We start from the raw sequence: 15,044 nt of genomic DNA on the forward strand, positions 1-15,044 counted from the left end.
TTCATTGGCTGCTAGGGAGCTGCCGGTCATCTCTAGAGAAACGCTGATAGGTTCTCCTGTGGAAGGAGGCGGGATCTTTTCTGCCTGCAGAAGTGCAGTCTGAAATTTAAGAGATTACTCTCTCACCTCCCTCTCGGTGAGGGCTGCCAGTGTCAGTGTTTTACTAACGGCCAAGATTTACTTAGACCGTGGTTAAGCTAACATTTTGGATCAAGCCAGTCAGGCAAGCTGAGGAAGCACGCAGGAGTCCCTGCTATGCTGTAATAACCCAGTATTTTCTGGGTATCTATGTCTGGGCCTCCTACACTTCAGTTTTCAACTCATTCTTTATTATGGAAAACTTCGTGTGTGGGAGAACAAATAGTAAGGAAAACTGAATAGAAGACTACGAAACTGTCCTGAAACTTTGCCAGATAATAGCCACAGAGAAACATTGATGAATAGGGCTGGAATGTTAGCTAACCACCTAAGTGATTTTCAAGGTGTGTGTGTGTGTGTGTGTGTGTGTGTACTGGGTACTGGGTACTGGGTACTGGGTACTGTCCCTTAGCAGTTTGGTCAAGGCTGGGGCTCCACCACTTGAGCCACACCTCCATTTCCAAGTTTTTTTGTTTTGTTTTTTGTCGTGGGGCCTGAACTCTGGGCCTGGGCTCTGTCCCTCAGCTCTTCAGCTTAAGGCTAGCGCTCTACCACTAGAGCCACAAGCGCCACTTCCAGCTATTTCTGCTTATGTGGTGCTGAGGAATGGAACCCAGGGCCTCATGCATGCAAGGCAAGCACTCTACCCCTGAGCCACCTTCCCAGCCCAACTTCCAAGTTTTTGTCAGTTAATTGGATATAAGAGTCTCAAAGGCTTTCCTGCTTGACATGACTTTAAACCTGGATCCTCAGATCTCAGCCTCCTGAGTAGCTTGGATTACAGGCATGAGCCACTGGCACCTAACTCAGTTTATAGCCTTTATCTCATTTTAATTTCACAACAGCCTTTTTTTTTTTGGTTGGTCATGGGGCTTGAACTCTGGGCTTGGGCACTGTCCCTCAGCTCTTCAGCTCAAAGCTAGCACTTTACCACTTGAGCCACAGCTCCACTTCCAGTTTTAGAACACTAAAATGTGTCTAATTACCATCTGAGCAACTAAAGGACCAGAATAGTTACTAACTGAACTCTGTACACTTTTTTTTTTTTTTTTTTTTTGCCAGTGTGGGGCCTGAACTCTGGGCCTGGGTGCTGACCCTCAGCTCTTCAGCTCAAGGCTAGCACTTGAGCCACAGTGCCACTTCTGGCTTTTTCCATTTATGTGGTGCTGAGGAATCAAACCCAGGGCTTCATGTATGCAAGGAAAGCACTTTACCACTGAACCACCTTCCCCACTCTGTAACTTTTTTTTTTTTTTTTGGTCAGTCGTGGGGCTTGAACTCTGGGCCTGGGCGCTGTCCCTCAGCACCACATAAATGGAAAACGCCAGAAGTGGCGCTGTGGCTCAAGTGGTAAAGTGCTAGCCTTCAGCAGAAGAAGCTCAGGGATAGTGCCCAAACCCTGAGTTCAAGTCCCAGGACTGGCAAGACAAAGAAAGAGGAGGAGAGAAGGAGGAAGAGGAGGAGGAGGAGGAGGCGGCAGCAGCAGAGGAAAAGGGAGAAAGAGAGAAGAGAAGGAAGGAAGGAGGGAGGGAGGGAGGGAGGGTGGATGGAGGAGGAGGCCAGGTGTAGGAAGAAGAAGAAGGAAGAGGAAGCATTGATAAAGGTCTGGTAAAACATACCTTTAAGTTCAGTAGTTCCAATACTGAGGCAGGAGAATCTTGAGTTCCAGACCACTTTGGGCTACATATCAAAACCAGATAATGACAGGACTCGAAGAGTAAACTTTCCTCTTAGCAACCAAGATAGGAATGAACAGAAACTAACAGAATGCGTCGAAACAGATACAAAAAGTACCGAATTGAAAAACCTCTTTTTTACAACTACTTAAATATAATTAAAAAATAATAATGTTGGGCACCAGTGACTCACACCTGCAATCCTTGCTACTTAGGAGGCTGAGATCTGAGGATTACAGTTCAAAGACAGTCCTGGTAGGAAAGTCCAAAAGACTCTTATCTTCTATTAACTGTCCAAAAGCCAGAAGTGGAGGTGTGGTTCAAGTGGAAGAGCAACAACCTTGTGCTGAAAAAGGTAAGATACATTGTTTGGGCCCTGAGTTCAAGCCCTAGTACACTCTGTCTCTCTGTCTCTCTGTCTCTCTGTCTCTGTCTCTGTCTCTGTCTCTCTCTGTCTCTGTCTCTGTCTCTGTCTCTCTCTCTTTCTCTCTCTCTCTCTCTCTCTCTCTCTCTCTCTCTCTCTCTCACACACACACACACACACACACACACACACACATACACTACCTATGGTTCTATAGATGGGACAGGTTCTACTTCAGTATTCCCCAATCTGCATCAGTCACTTTTACATCTCACCAGTTTTCTCTTTACATTCTCAGATCCGCTGTGCACTTGAGCATTTGAGTTTGTGACCCATGATCTAGCCTCTCTATACTGTAACTTGACTTTATCCTTATCCTGTACTTTTCTTACAAGCTCTTTTCCATCTCAGGACTTTGGACTTCCTGTCTCCTCTGTCCAAGAGAGCTCTCCCCTTCAACTCTTTCCTATGGTTTTAGCCTCTTCAGGTTGAGTTTAAACATTACCTGCTTAGAGAATTTTTTTTTTTTTTTTTTTTGTCGGTCGTGGAGCTTGAACTCTGGGCCTGGGCGCTGTCCCTCAGCTCTTCAGCTCAAGGTGAGCGCTCTACCACTTGAGCTACAGTGCCACTTCCGGTTTTCTGGTGGTTTATTGGAGATAGGAGTCTCACCGTCTCTCCTGCCCAGGCTGCTTTGAACCGCGATCCTCAGATCTCAGCCTCCTGAGTAGCTAGGATTACAGGCGTGAGCCACCAGCGCCCGGCTTAGAGAAATCTTATCTACAACCCATTTTTGTTATATTATTTATCACAAGTTGTAATAATTGTATTTAACTTTTTTTTTGCCAGTCATGTGGCTTGAAGTCAGGGCCTGGTACTGTCCCTGAGCTTCTTTTGCCCAAGGCTAGCACTCTACCACGTGAGCCACAGTGCTAATTCCAGCTTTTTCTGTTTATATGGTACTGAGGAATTGAACCCAGGGCTACATGCATGCTAGGCAAGCACTGTACCACTGAGCTACATTCCCAGCCCCTTGTTTATATTTGTTTGTTCACCTTTCCCCTCCTCCAGAGAAAGCATAATATTTATTGTTTAGGTCCTCTACAGCTTGAATCATGCCTCCCACCCTAAGAGTTATATTTATCTTGAATAGGAAGATTTCTTTAGCTCTTAAGCTGATGACTAATAGATCTAGACACCCAAACATTTACAAATGCACTGAGAAGGTAGGTTAGGAACAATGGGTGACAATGTTGTCAGACACTTTGTATTCATATACTGTTTTGTAGAATGGAACTTCTTTGTACAACTATTTAAAGATAATAAAAAATTTAAAAAAAACATACACTGAGAAAAAATGGCTGGCATAATTTATTTTATTTTATTTTTTTTTGTCGGACGTGGGGCCTGAATTCTGGGCCTGGGCGCTGTCCCTCAGCTCTTCAGCTCTAGGCTAGTGGTCTACCACTTGAGCCTCAGCCCCACTTCTGGCTTTTTCTGCTTATGTGGTGCTGAGGAATCAAACACAAAACCTCATGCATGCAAGGCAAGCACTCTACCACTGACCCATCTTCCCAGCCCTGGCTGGCATGATTATTAATCTGAAGATATGGATTCTGGTTCTAGCAGTTCTCCTCACCTTACCTTCAAATTGCTCCCAAATTTAGTACAGTCTTTTATAGTTTATAAAGCACTGTGATATACCTGAGTCATATATATTATACCTGAATCTTTATTTTTCCTGAGCAAGACCTGTATGCAGCTTAGATTGGCTACAATTGGCTCAAACTGCTGCTGCCTTCTAATTATTATGCCTAACTCTTAACTCTTTCAGCTTATTAACCTGGATGTGTGTGTGTGTGTGTGTGTGTGTGTGTGTGTGTGTGTGTGTGCGTGCATGTGCATGTGTGCTAGTACTGGGTCTTGACTCAGGTCCTGGTCCCTGTCCCTGAGTTTTGTTTTTTGTTTTTGTTTTTTTCCTCAAGGCTGATGCTTTACCACTTGAGTTACACTTCCACTTACAGATTTTTGGTGGTTAATTGGAGCTAAGAGTCTCATGGACTTTCCTGCCCAGGCTAGCTATGAACCCCAATTCTTAGATCTCAGCCTCCTGAGTAGTTAGAATTACAGGCACAACTCACCGGTTCCCAGCTTCAATTTTTTATAGTTGTTTTCTATTTAAGGCAGAGTCTCGGCCCAGACAGGACTCAAACTTGCAGTCTTCCTAGCTCAGTCTCCTCTGTGCCAGGCTACATTGCTTGTCTTATCTGTTCTTATTTAAGTCTTTTGTACTGTTTTGCTTTACTTTCATTTATGGCTTTTCTCCTTTCCTTTCATTTCAAGGATTATTCACATATTTGACTTCTAATTCACCCTTCTTTCTGTCCCTAGTACTTAATTAACCCAGCATAGTTCACATAATAAACAAACAATGTTTGTGAATTTGATGTACCCAGAGATTAGTTACTGATTGCTAGTAGGGAGAGGACCACCTTCACTATAACTTTCAGTCTTCAAGCAACTTAGGTAAAAGAACTTATCCAGACTAAGCCTCCAGTAATTGCTAAACATTAACAAACACATTCCACAGATTAGTTTACTTGAGGGCACAAAGACCTAACAAACTTTATCTATCTATCTATCTATCTATCTATCTATCTATCTATCTATCTATCTATCTATCTATCTATCTGTCTGTCTGTCTGTCTGTCTGTCTGTCTGTCTATCTGTCCGTCTGTCTTTTAGACAGGATCTTACTATGTAGCCAGGTGCCACTAGCTTACATATAACTAGCTACTCAGAAGGCTGAGATCTGAGGATCATGGTTTGAAGCTGGCTGGGGCAGGAAAGTCTGTGAGACTCTTATCTCCAAGACTCTTATCTCCAAGACTCTTAACTACCAAGAAGCTAGAAGTGGAGCTGTGGCTCAAAGTGGTAGAGTGCTAGCCTTGAGCAAAAAAGCTCAGGGACCCTGCACAGGCCCTGATTTCAAGCCACCACAGGACTAACATAGAGAAAAGAGAGAGAAAAAGAAGCTGGGTGCTGGTGGCTCATGCCTGTAATCCTAGCTACTCAGAAGGCTGAGATCTGAGGATCACAGTTTGAAGCAGCCTTGGCAGGAAAGTCCATGAGACTCTTATCTCCAATAAACTGCTCAGAAAAAGCTGAACGTGGGGCTGGGAAGGTGGCTCAGTGGTAGAGTGCTTGCCTTGCATGCATGAGGCCCTGTATTCGATTCCTCAGTACCACATAAGCAGAAAAAGCTGGAAGTGGGGCTGAAGCTCAAGTGGTAGAGCACTAGTCTACAGCTGAAGAGCTGAGGGACAGTGCCCAGGCTCAGAGTTCAGGCCCCACAACCTTAAAAAAAAAAAAAAAAAAAAGCTGAATGTGTTGTGGTTCTAGTGGTAGAGCAGAAGCCTTGAGCAAAAAACTCAGGAACACAGCCCAGACCCAGACTTCAGGCCCAGAAGAAAAAAAAGAAAGAAAGCCAAGTGCCAATGGCTCACGCATATAATCCTAGCTACTCAGGAGACTTAAGATCTGAGGATCTCATTTCAAAACCAGCCTGGGCAGAAAAGTCCATGAGACTCCAATAAACAACTCAGAAAACCAGAAGTGAAGCTGTGACTCAAGTGGTAGAGCTGAAGAGCTGAGGGACAGGACCCAGGCCCAGAGTTTGAGCCCCATGACTGACAAAAGAGAGAGAGAGAGAGAAGGAGGAAGGAAGGAAGGAAGGAAGGAAGGAAGGAAGGAAGGAAGGAAGGAAGGAAGGAAGGAAGGAAGAAGAAAAGGAAGGAAGGAAGGCTAAAGTTTGAATTTCAATATCCTTGAAAACATTGGCACCCTCCAAGAATTTTCACTTTCTTGTGGGCCAAGTTTTAAATTTCTGAATGATTTAGACTTATTACTGAATAGTACCTTGAGCAGAATAGATAGAAGACCCAGAATCGCCCACTCCCAAGGGTGATGGAAGCAGGGCAAGAATTAGGAAGAGTTACCTTTCTTTCTTTTCTTTATTTCCTCCTTCCTTCCATCCAGCCTTCCTTCTTTCTTTCTATTCTCCTTTCCTCTTTCTTTCCCTTTCTCCCTCCCTCCCCCCTCCTTTTCTTTCTTTCTTTATCTATGCCAATACTGGTATTTGAACTCAAGACCTGGACACTGTCCCTTAGATTCTCACTCAAAGCTGGTACTCTACCACTTAAGTAACAACTCTCCTGGCTTTTTGGTAGTTAATTGAAAATAAGAGAGTCTCATGGACTTTGCTGCCCAGACTAGCTTCAAACCTCGATCCTCAAATCTCAGTTTCCTGAGTAGCTAGGATTACAGGCCTGACTATGGGCACTCAGTTGCCTTTTCCTTTAAACAAGGTTTCAGAAACTTCCTATTGAAATTATGGGTTATTTTCATTTTCTTTGCTTTCCTATATGTCCTAAGTTTCCCACCAAGAAAATAGAAAGTATCAAAACAATTCCTGCTCATTCCAATGACTGTTTTCACCATGGTTTTATCCCTAGAGATTCTGAATCTTGGGAAGAGAACCAGCTCATCCAGATCTGAGGTGAAAATACTCTCAATTATAAATTGATTTTTATTTTTTATTTTTTGTTGGTCCTAGGGCCTGAACTCTGGGCCTGGGCACTCTCCCTCAGCTCTTCAGCTCAAGGCCAGTGCTCTACCACTTGAGCTACAATGCCACTTCTGGGTTTTTCTGCTTATGTGGTGCTGAGGAATCGAACCAAGGGCCTTATGCATTCAAGGCAAGCACTCTACCACTAAGCCACCTTCCCAGTCCAACTAAAAACTGATTTGATTCTCTCTTATAGAAACAGGGATAATTCCTAGAAATGCACCACCAAGTTTGAAATTTACCTTATGTAGCTTTCCAGGGAAGATTTAAAAAAAAATACCCTAGACAAGACCTCCTTGGATCTGAGAACTTTTTGTTGTTATTTTTGGGAATTGGGTTTGGGATAGATGTGGAGAAGAGTTTAATTAAAATTCTTTGAGACATTCTATTTATCTCCACCTGTCTCTGACCTTTCAAAAAATATTTGAGGGCTTTGCCAGATGCCAGTGGCTCATGCCTGTATTCCTAGCTACTCAGGAGGCTGAGATCTGAGGATTATGGTTCAAAGCCAACCCAGGCAGGAAAGTCCATAGGACTCTTATCTCCAATAAACCACTCAGAAAACCAGAAGTGGCGCAGTGGCTCAAGTGGTAGAGCACTGGCCTTGAGGTGAAGAGCTGAGGGACAGTGTTTAGGCCCAGAGTTCAAGCCCTATGACCAACAACAACAAAAAAAAAAAATTGAGAGCTAGGAAGGTGGCTCAGTGGTAGAGTACTTGCCTCACATGCATGAGGCCCTGGGTTCAATTCCTCAGCACCACATAAACAGAAAAAGCCAGATGTGGCTCAAGAGGTGGAGTGCTAACCTTAAGCTGAAGAGTTGAGGGACAGTGCCCAGGCCCAGAGTTCAAGTCCCATAACCAAAAAAATTATATAAGTTTGACTTGAAATAATGGAACAATTGTGAAATCCTGAACTGTAGAGATGAGAAGAGTCTTATAACTCTTCGTCATATCTATTTGTTTTCTCTTTACTATACTTTTCATGCCATCGTGGTCCATTGGTAGTCCTTGAAACTACTAAATCAGCCTCAGAGTTCTTCTCCATCTTCTGATGTGCCCCCCCCCAGAGTACAAAGTATAGAAGAATAGATCTACTATTCTTTCTTTCTCTCTCCCTTTCTTCCTTCCTTTTATTCTTTCTTTTTTTTTTCTTTTTTTCCCCCATTTATTTATTTATTTATCAGTCATGGGGCCTGAATTCTGGGCCTGGGCACTGTCCCTCAACTCTTCAGCTCAAGGCTAGAGCTCTACCACTTGAGCCACAGTGCCAATTCTGGTCTTTTCTGCTTATGTGGTCGTACTGAGGAATCCACAGTACTCCATAAGCAGAAAAAAAAAAGCCAGAAGTGATGCTGTGGATCAAGTGGTAGAGCGCTAGCCTTCAGCTGAATTGTTGAGGGACAGTGCCCAGGCTCAGAGTTCAGGCCCCATGACTGGAACACCCCCCCTCCAAAAAAAGAATGTCAAACCCAGGGCCTCATGGATGCAAGGCAAGAACTCTACCACTGAGCCACCTTCCCAGCCCTCTTTTTATTTTTTATTTGAATGTGTGTGTGTGTGTGTGTGTGTGTGTGTTTGTGCCTGTATTAGAGCTTCACATTTTTGCTCAAGGCTGGTGCTCTATCACTTTAGTCACACTTCTGGCTTGTTTTTTGTTGTTGTTAGTCATGGGGCTTGAACTCTGGGCCTGAGTGCTGTCCCTCAGGTCTTCAGCTCAAGGCTAGCACTCTACCACTTGAGCCACAGTGCCACTTCTGTTTTTTTCTGCTTATGTGCTTGCTACTGAGTAATTGAACCCAGGGCCTCATGCATGCAAGACAAGCACTCTACCAACTGACCCAACTTCCCAGCCCCACTTCTGGCTTTTTAATGGTTAATTGGAGATAGGAGTCTCATTGACTTTCCTGCTCAGTCTCCCGAACAGCTAGAACAGGTATGAGCCACAGATGCACAGCTGGCTTTCTATTTTTTTTTCTTTTTTTTTCTTTTCTTCCTTCCTTCCTTCTCTTCCCCTTCCTTCCCTCCCTCCCTCCCTCCTTCCCTCCCTCCCTCCCTTCCTTCCTTCTTTCCTTTCTTCCTTCCATCTTTGCTTGCTTTCTTTCTTTCTTTCCTTTCTTTCTTTCTTTCCTTTCTTTCTTTCTTTCTTTCTTTCTTTCTTTCTTTCTTTCTTTCTTTCTTTCTTTCTTTCTTTCTTTCTTTCTTTCTCTCTCTTTTCTTTCTGTTATTGTTGGTTGTGGGGCTTGAACTCTGGGCCTGGGTGCTATCCCTGAACTCTTCAGCTCAAGGCTAGTGTTCTGCCATTTGAGCCACAGTGCCACTTCTGGTTTTCTGGTGGTTAATTGGAGATGAATCTCACAGACTTTCCTGCCCAGGCTGGGTTTTAATTGTGATTCTCAGATCTTAGCCTCCTGAATAGCTAGGATTACAGGCATGAGCCACAGGCACCCAGCTGGCTTCCTCTTTTCTAAGCATAAATGTCCTCAGTTTTCTAAGTTGCTGTACCTAATCCCTTTACTATTTCACTCACCCACTAAAGGAGAGAAGTCTTCATGTCTATGTCCCACTTGAAGCAAGTATCAGGACTACATAGCAAACTGCAAAGTAGGATGATCAGGAAAGAGAATGGTGGAATTACTCATGTGCCTGGCTTTGAAGATTTTTGCATAGAAGGAATGTCTATCTAAGGTGATTATCAGTCTGTTGTGGAAGCTGGGTCACACCTTGGTTTGTGGCATGTGTTCATTCTGTTGTTGTGAGCCAGCAGAAATACATGCATGCCTATATCATGAAACATTAGAGGGGAAGGATCTTCTTTTATTGTAAAGATGCTGTACAGAGTGGTTACAGTTACATAAAAAAGATAATGAATACATTTCTTGTTGAGCATTGTTACCCCCTCCTTTGTTGATTTCCCACTATTCTTCCCCCCCCCCCAATCTTCTTTACGATGAATTGTTAGAACAGAAAAGAATCTTTCTGGGGTTGAAGGTGTGGCAGAACACCGGCCAATGAGCAAAAGCATCAGGTACAGTTGGAGTCCTAGTCTCAGACCAAAAAAAGAAAAAAAGAATTGTTCCTGTCCACCTGCATTTGATGTCACTATCTACCCTGGACTCTGCCCTCTCCATGAGTATGGAGCCTAATCTAAAAGGAAGAAATGCAGTGAAAGGTTAGTCATTTCTAACTTTTATTTATTTAAATTTATATATACATTTTGCCGTATTGAGGACTAAACTCAGTGCCTTGAACTTTCTAGGCAAGTGCTCTTCCACTGTGCTAAATCCCCAAGCCCAATTTTTTTGTGTGTGCCAGTCCTAGGGCTTGAATTCAGGACCTGGGCACTGTCCCTGACCTTTTGTGCTCAAAACTACTTTTCTACTACTTGAGCTATATTTCCACTTCTGGATTTTTTGGCAGTTAATTGGAGATAAGAGTCTTGTGGGCTTCTGTCTGGGCTGGCTTTGAACTTCAGTCCTCAGATCTCAGCCTCCTGAGTAGCTAGGTGTGAGCCACCAGCTCTTGGTTCCCAACCTCTATTTTTAACTTTTAAAATTCAGAGTTTAGCGCTCTACCCTCACTCAACATTAATTCTTGGACTACTTACTGATTGTCAGTCATACACTAAGTGCTGTGCAAGGTACTTTGTGAACAAACATAATATATTGGAGATTATAAAATTTGGTGAATTAAAAATATATTAATCACTATACAAATAAACAATAAACCATTACAAAATATGGTAAGTGAGCTGGGTGCTGGTATCATGCCTATAATCCTAGTTACTCAGAAGGTTGAGCTCTGAGGATTTAGATTCAAGGCCAGCCCAGGCAGAAAAATCCTAGAGACTATATCTCCAATTAACCAGCAAAATGTAGAAGTGGAGGTATAGCTCAAGAGATAGAGTGCCAGCCTTGAGCAAAAAAGCTAAACAAGAGCTGGCTGCTACTCAACAGGCTGTGATATGAGGATCACAGTTTGAAGCCAGTCCAGGCAGGAAAGTCAGTGAGACTCTTATTTCCAATTAATCACCAAAAACCAGAACTGGAGTTATGGCTCAAGTGGCAGAGCACTAACCATCAACATCCAGGTTCAAGCCCCTGGACTGGTACACACACACACACACACACACACACACACACACACACACACACACACACACTAGAAGTGCTATGAGAAAAATGAAATATGTAGTAGAGAATCTGTCTTCTCTGCCCAAGTGTTTGAATCCTTGAGAAGATTTTGGATTTCCCTTACTGAAGGGAGAGTATGAGTTGTTTGGTGAAGGTATTAGAGACACTTAGGGCTGGAGAAGTTATAAGTAAAGAAAAAAAGTTGGGCTGGGAAGGTGGCTCAGTGGTAGAGTGCTTGCCTTGCATGCACTGATTTAAAAAAAAAGTGTTTGAATACCCTAGGCAGGAGTGACATAATGAGCTTGATTCCATCACAGTGGGATACCCTAACATACTGCGAGCTCTTGGTTGAGAGTGGCTGTGATAGAGCTCTTATTTTGGTTTATAGACCAGATGACAGAAAGGAAGAACCTACTCTCAGCAACAGAAGGATACCAGTGTCTGTGTGATACCCACATCATCAGGTGGTTATTGATTTTTGTATCAATATTGAACTCGAACGGATTTAATGACATTCTATTCCCTTACTATGTGTTGATTCTAAGGTCATGTTTTTTATCTATCCTACCTAAGAAAAAAATGCCCTAGAGGTAAAGGCTGAGGTCTGGGAACTCCTTGGATATGGTGTTTCCTGTGACTTCCTGATTCATAGTAGCACAGATGCCTCCAGTAATTGTCAGAACAAAAAGTGATAGAAGTGTGAATGCTAGGGATGCCAGGCCAGTCACTTCCTGTTTGTTCACCTTTTAGGCTCAGTTCCAAGGTGATGATAGCAAAGGTCTGAGCTTGGCTGTCCTGGACTGAGAACTCCTTGTCAGTGGTGCCATCTGCAGGGCATTAAGGAATTTACCTCGGGAAAGGAGGAAAATGGCATTTCTGGGTAAATGTTCTTCCCTCCTCCTTCACTCAAGGCCCTTACTCTAAGCATGCTCCTAAATCAAAACCTGGACTTCCATAGAACTGAAACACCCATGTTCCCTCTGATCTCATATCTAGCTGAGTGAAAGAGCTAAGGGACAGTGCCCAGGCCCTGAGTTCAAGACCCAGTGTGTATACAAATACTACACACACACACACACACACACACACACACACACACACACACACACACACACACACAAAGAATATTAGCTAAGTTGTGAAGGAATTTCAGCTTTTTTTTTTGTTAGGTGTGGGGCTAGAACTCAGGGCCTGGGTGCTATTCCTGAGCCTCTTTGTGCTCAAGGCTAGTGCTCTACCACTTGAGCCACAGTGCCACTTCTGTTTTTTTAGTGGCTATTTAGAAATTAGAGTCAGATAGGGACTTTTCTGATTGGGCTGGCTTGGAACTGCAATCCTAGGATTATGGGCATGAGCTACTACTGGTACCTAGCCCTTCCCCCCTCTCCCCCCCCCCCCATTTTAAACAAAAAGATATGCTGGGTGCTGGTAGCTCACATCTGTAATCCTAGCTACTCAGGAAGCTGAGATCTCAGGAATCATGGCTCAAAGCCAGCCTGGGCAGGAAAGTCTGTGAGATTGTTATCTCCAATTAACCACCAGAACAGTGGAAGTGGCACTGTGACTCAAGTATTAGAGTACTAGCCTTGAGCTGAAGAGCTGAGGGGCAGTGCCCAGAGTTCAAGCCCCATGACTGAAAAAAAAAAAAAAAAAAAAAAAAAAAGCTGGACAGGAGGTATAGCAGTATAGCTAAAGTGGTACAACGCAGTTTAAAAAAAAAAAAAGAAAAGATGAGCAAGAGCAAATGATCAGAATTTCAAGCCCAAGTACTGGCGCGCACACACACACACACACACACACACACACACACACACGCTGGGCACCAGTTGCTCATACCTGTACTCCTAGCTACTCAGGAGGCTGAGAGGTAAGGATTGAGGTTCAAAGCCAGCTTGGGCAGATAAGGCCCCATGATATTCTTTTTTTGTTTGTTTTTGTTTACATGATTACAAGGAATTGAACCCAGGGTCTCATGCATGCTAGGCAAGCACTTCACCACCAAGCCACATTCCCAGCCCATTTAATATTTTGTCTTTCTTTTTTGGTACTGGGGATTGAACCAAGGACATCGCGCTAGCTAGGCAAGCACTTTGCCACTGAGCATCCTGAGCATGCTACTGAGCATTCTCTCCCACTCCCCACCTCATGAGACTCTTGTATCCAATTAACCACTCAAAAACCAAAAATGGAGCTATGGTTCAAAGTAATAGAACACTAGCCTTGAACAAAAGAGCTCAGGGACAGAGCCCAGGCCATGAGTTCAAGCCCCATAACTGATTTAAAAAAATTTTTTTCATTAAATAAAATATTGTTTTGGTTGTTGTTGCTGCTGCTTGTTGGTTTTGTTTTGTTTTGTTTTTGGTGGTGTTACCTACCAATGAGCTATACTCCTCCTCTATATTTGTTTTTCTTCTGCCAGTCCCAGGGCTGGAACTCAGGGCCTGGGCACTGTCCTGATCTTCTTTTGCTCAAGGCTAACACTCTACCACTTGAGCCACAGCACCACTTCCAGCTTTTTCTATTTATGTGGCACTGAGGAATTGAACCCAAGGCTTCATGAATGCTAGGCAAGCACTCAACCACTGAGCCACATTGCCAGCCCCCATTTACATTTATTAAGCCACAAAGTTTGTATGTGGGTATGGGATGAGAGGTGGTGCTGTGGCTTAAACTCAGGGCCTGAGCACTGTCCCTGAGCTTTTGTAAGTCTAGTGCTCTAGCACTTAAGCCACAGTTCCACTTCTTGGAGAGAAGAGTGTCACAGACTTTCCTGCCCAGGCTTACTTTAAATCTCTATCCTTAGATCTCAGCCCCTTGAGTAGCTAGGATCACAGGTGTCAGCCACTGGCACCTGGTGAGCAATTGGTTTTGTTACGTTGTAATAAATAATAGAAGAGCAAATACCTACCACCACCATTCATCATTTAAACATTGTTGTCTTATATAGTATGGATTTTTTATTCATTTATTGCTAGTCTTGGGGCCTGAATTCAGGGTATGAACACTGTCCCTGAGCTTCTTTTGCTCGAGGCTAGCACTCTACCACTTGAGCCACAATGCCACTTCCAGCTTTTTCTGTGTATGTGGTACAGAGGAATGGAACCCAGGGCTTCATATGCTAGGAAAGCACTCTAGCACTAAGCCACATTCCCAGCCCAGACCTTTTATTTTGAAGGTACCTTGTATCCTAGGGGTTCTGGGAAGAGCCTTTGCTTAGTAGGTGGGAAGCTTCTGGACTTAAATGAACAATGAAAACCTGCCCCCCCCCCACACACATACACACAACTAAACCAAGCTATTAGATACAAACCAATAGTTCTCAGTTCCTACCTGTTCCTGTCTACCCTGTTCTGCATAACTGTGGCACACTGCACTGACCACATACTTCCCTGATTTTAGCCCACAGAGGGCAATGTTCTAGACTACCTTTCTTACTTTCATTGTAGGAAAAGGGGGTGGGGATGCTTTAGAGCATTTAGACAACTAACTGTCAAGATGATCTTCCCGAGTTCTCCGTTATTGCAAAACTGTAAATCCCTTTCAACAATTAATCATCTTAAGTTTACCTCCTTGCTTAAAATGCCTACCTTCAGGGTGACCTTGTCCAAATTGTATTCTAGCCAGGGACTGGTGATTCATGCCGAGCCACTCAGGAGGCTGAGATGTGAGGATTGCGATTCAAATCCAGCCAGAGAAAGTCCATGAGAGACTGACTGATTCTCTCTCTCTCTCTCTCTCTCTCTCTCTCTCTGTCTCTGCTCTCTCTCTCTCTCTGTCTCTGCTCTCTCTCTCTCTCTCTCTCTCTCTCTCTCTCTGTCTCTGCTCTCTCTCTCTCTCTCTCTCTCTCTCTCCTTTCCTGGGGCTTGAATTCAGGGCCTGGGCATTTTCCCTGAGCTCCTTTTGCTCAAGGCTAGCACTCTACCACTTGAGCCACAGCCCCTCTTCCATCTTTTTCTGTTTATGTGGTATTGAGGAATGGAACCCAGGGCTTCATGCATGCTAGGCTAGCATTCTACCACTAAACCACATTCCCAACCCATGAGACTCATTCCTAACTAATCACAAAAAAATGCTGGAAGTAGAGCTGTGGCTCAAGTGGTAAAGTGCTAGT

The 15,044-nt window shown here is 43.7% G+C and overlaps 1 long non-coding RNA gene across 1 annotated transcript; it reads left to right on the forward strand.

Moving 5' to 3' along the window:
- Positions 1–325: 325 nt before the first annotated feature.
- LOC138840318 (uncharacterized) lies at positions 326–9,595 on the forward strand. Its single transcript, XR_011376063.1, has 3 exons — positions 326–482; positions 2,030–2,169; positions 9,340–9,595. It is a non-coding gene; the product is annotated as an uncharacterized lncRNA (long non-coding RNA).
- Positions 9,596–15,044: the final 5,449 nt, after the last annotated feature.

The sequence above is a fragment of the Dipodomys merriami genome, unplaced genomic scaffold (assembly GCF_024711535.1).
Source record: "Dipodomys merriami isolate MVZ:Mamm:240054 unplaced genomic scaffold, mDipMer1.0.p SCAF_10, whole genome shotgun sequence".
Taxonomy (NCBI): Eukaryota; Metazoa; Chordata; class Mammalia; order Rodentia; family Heteromyidae; genus Dipodomys; species Dipodomys merriami.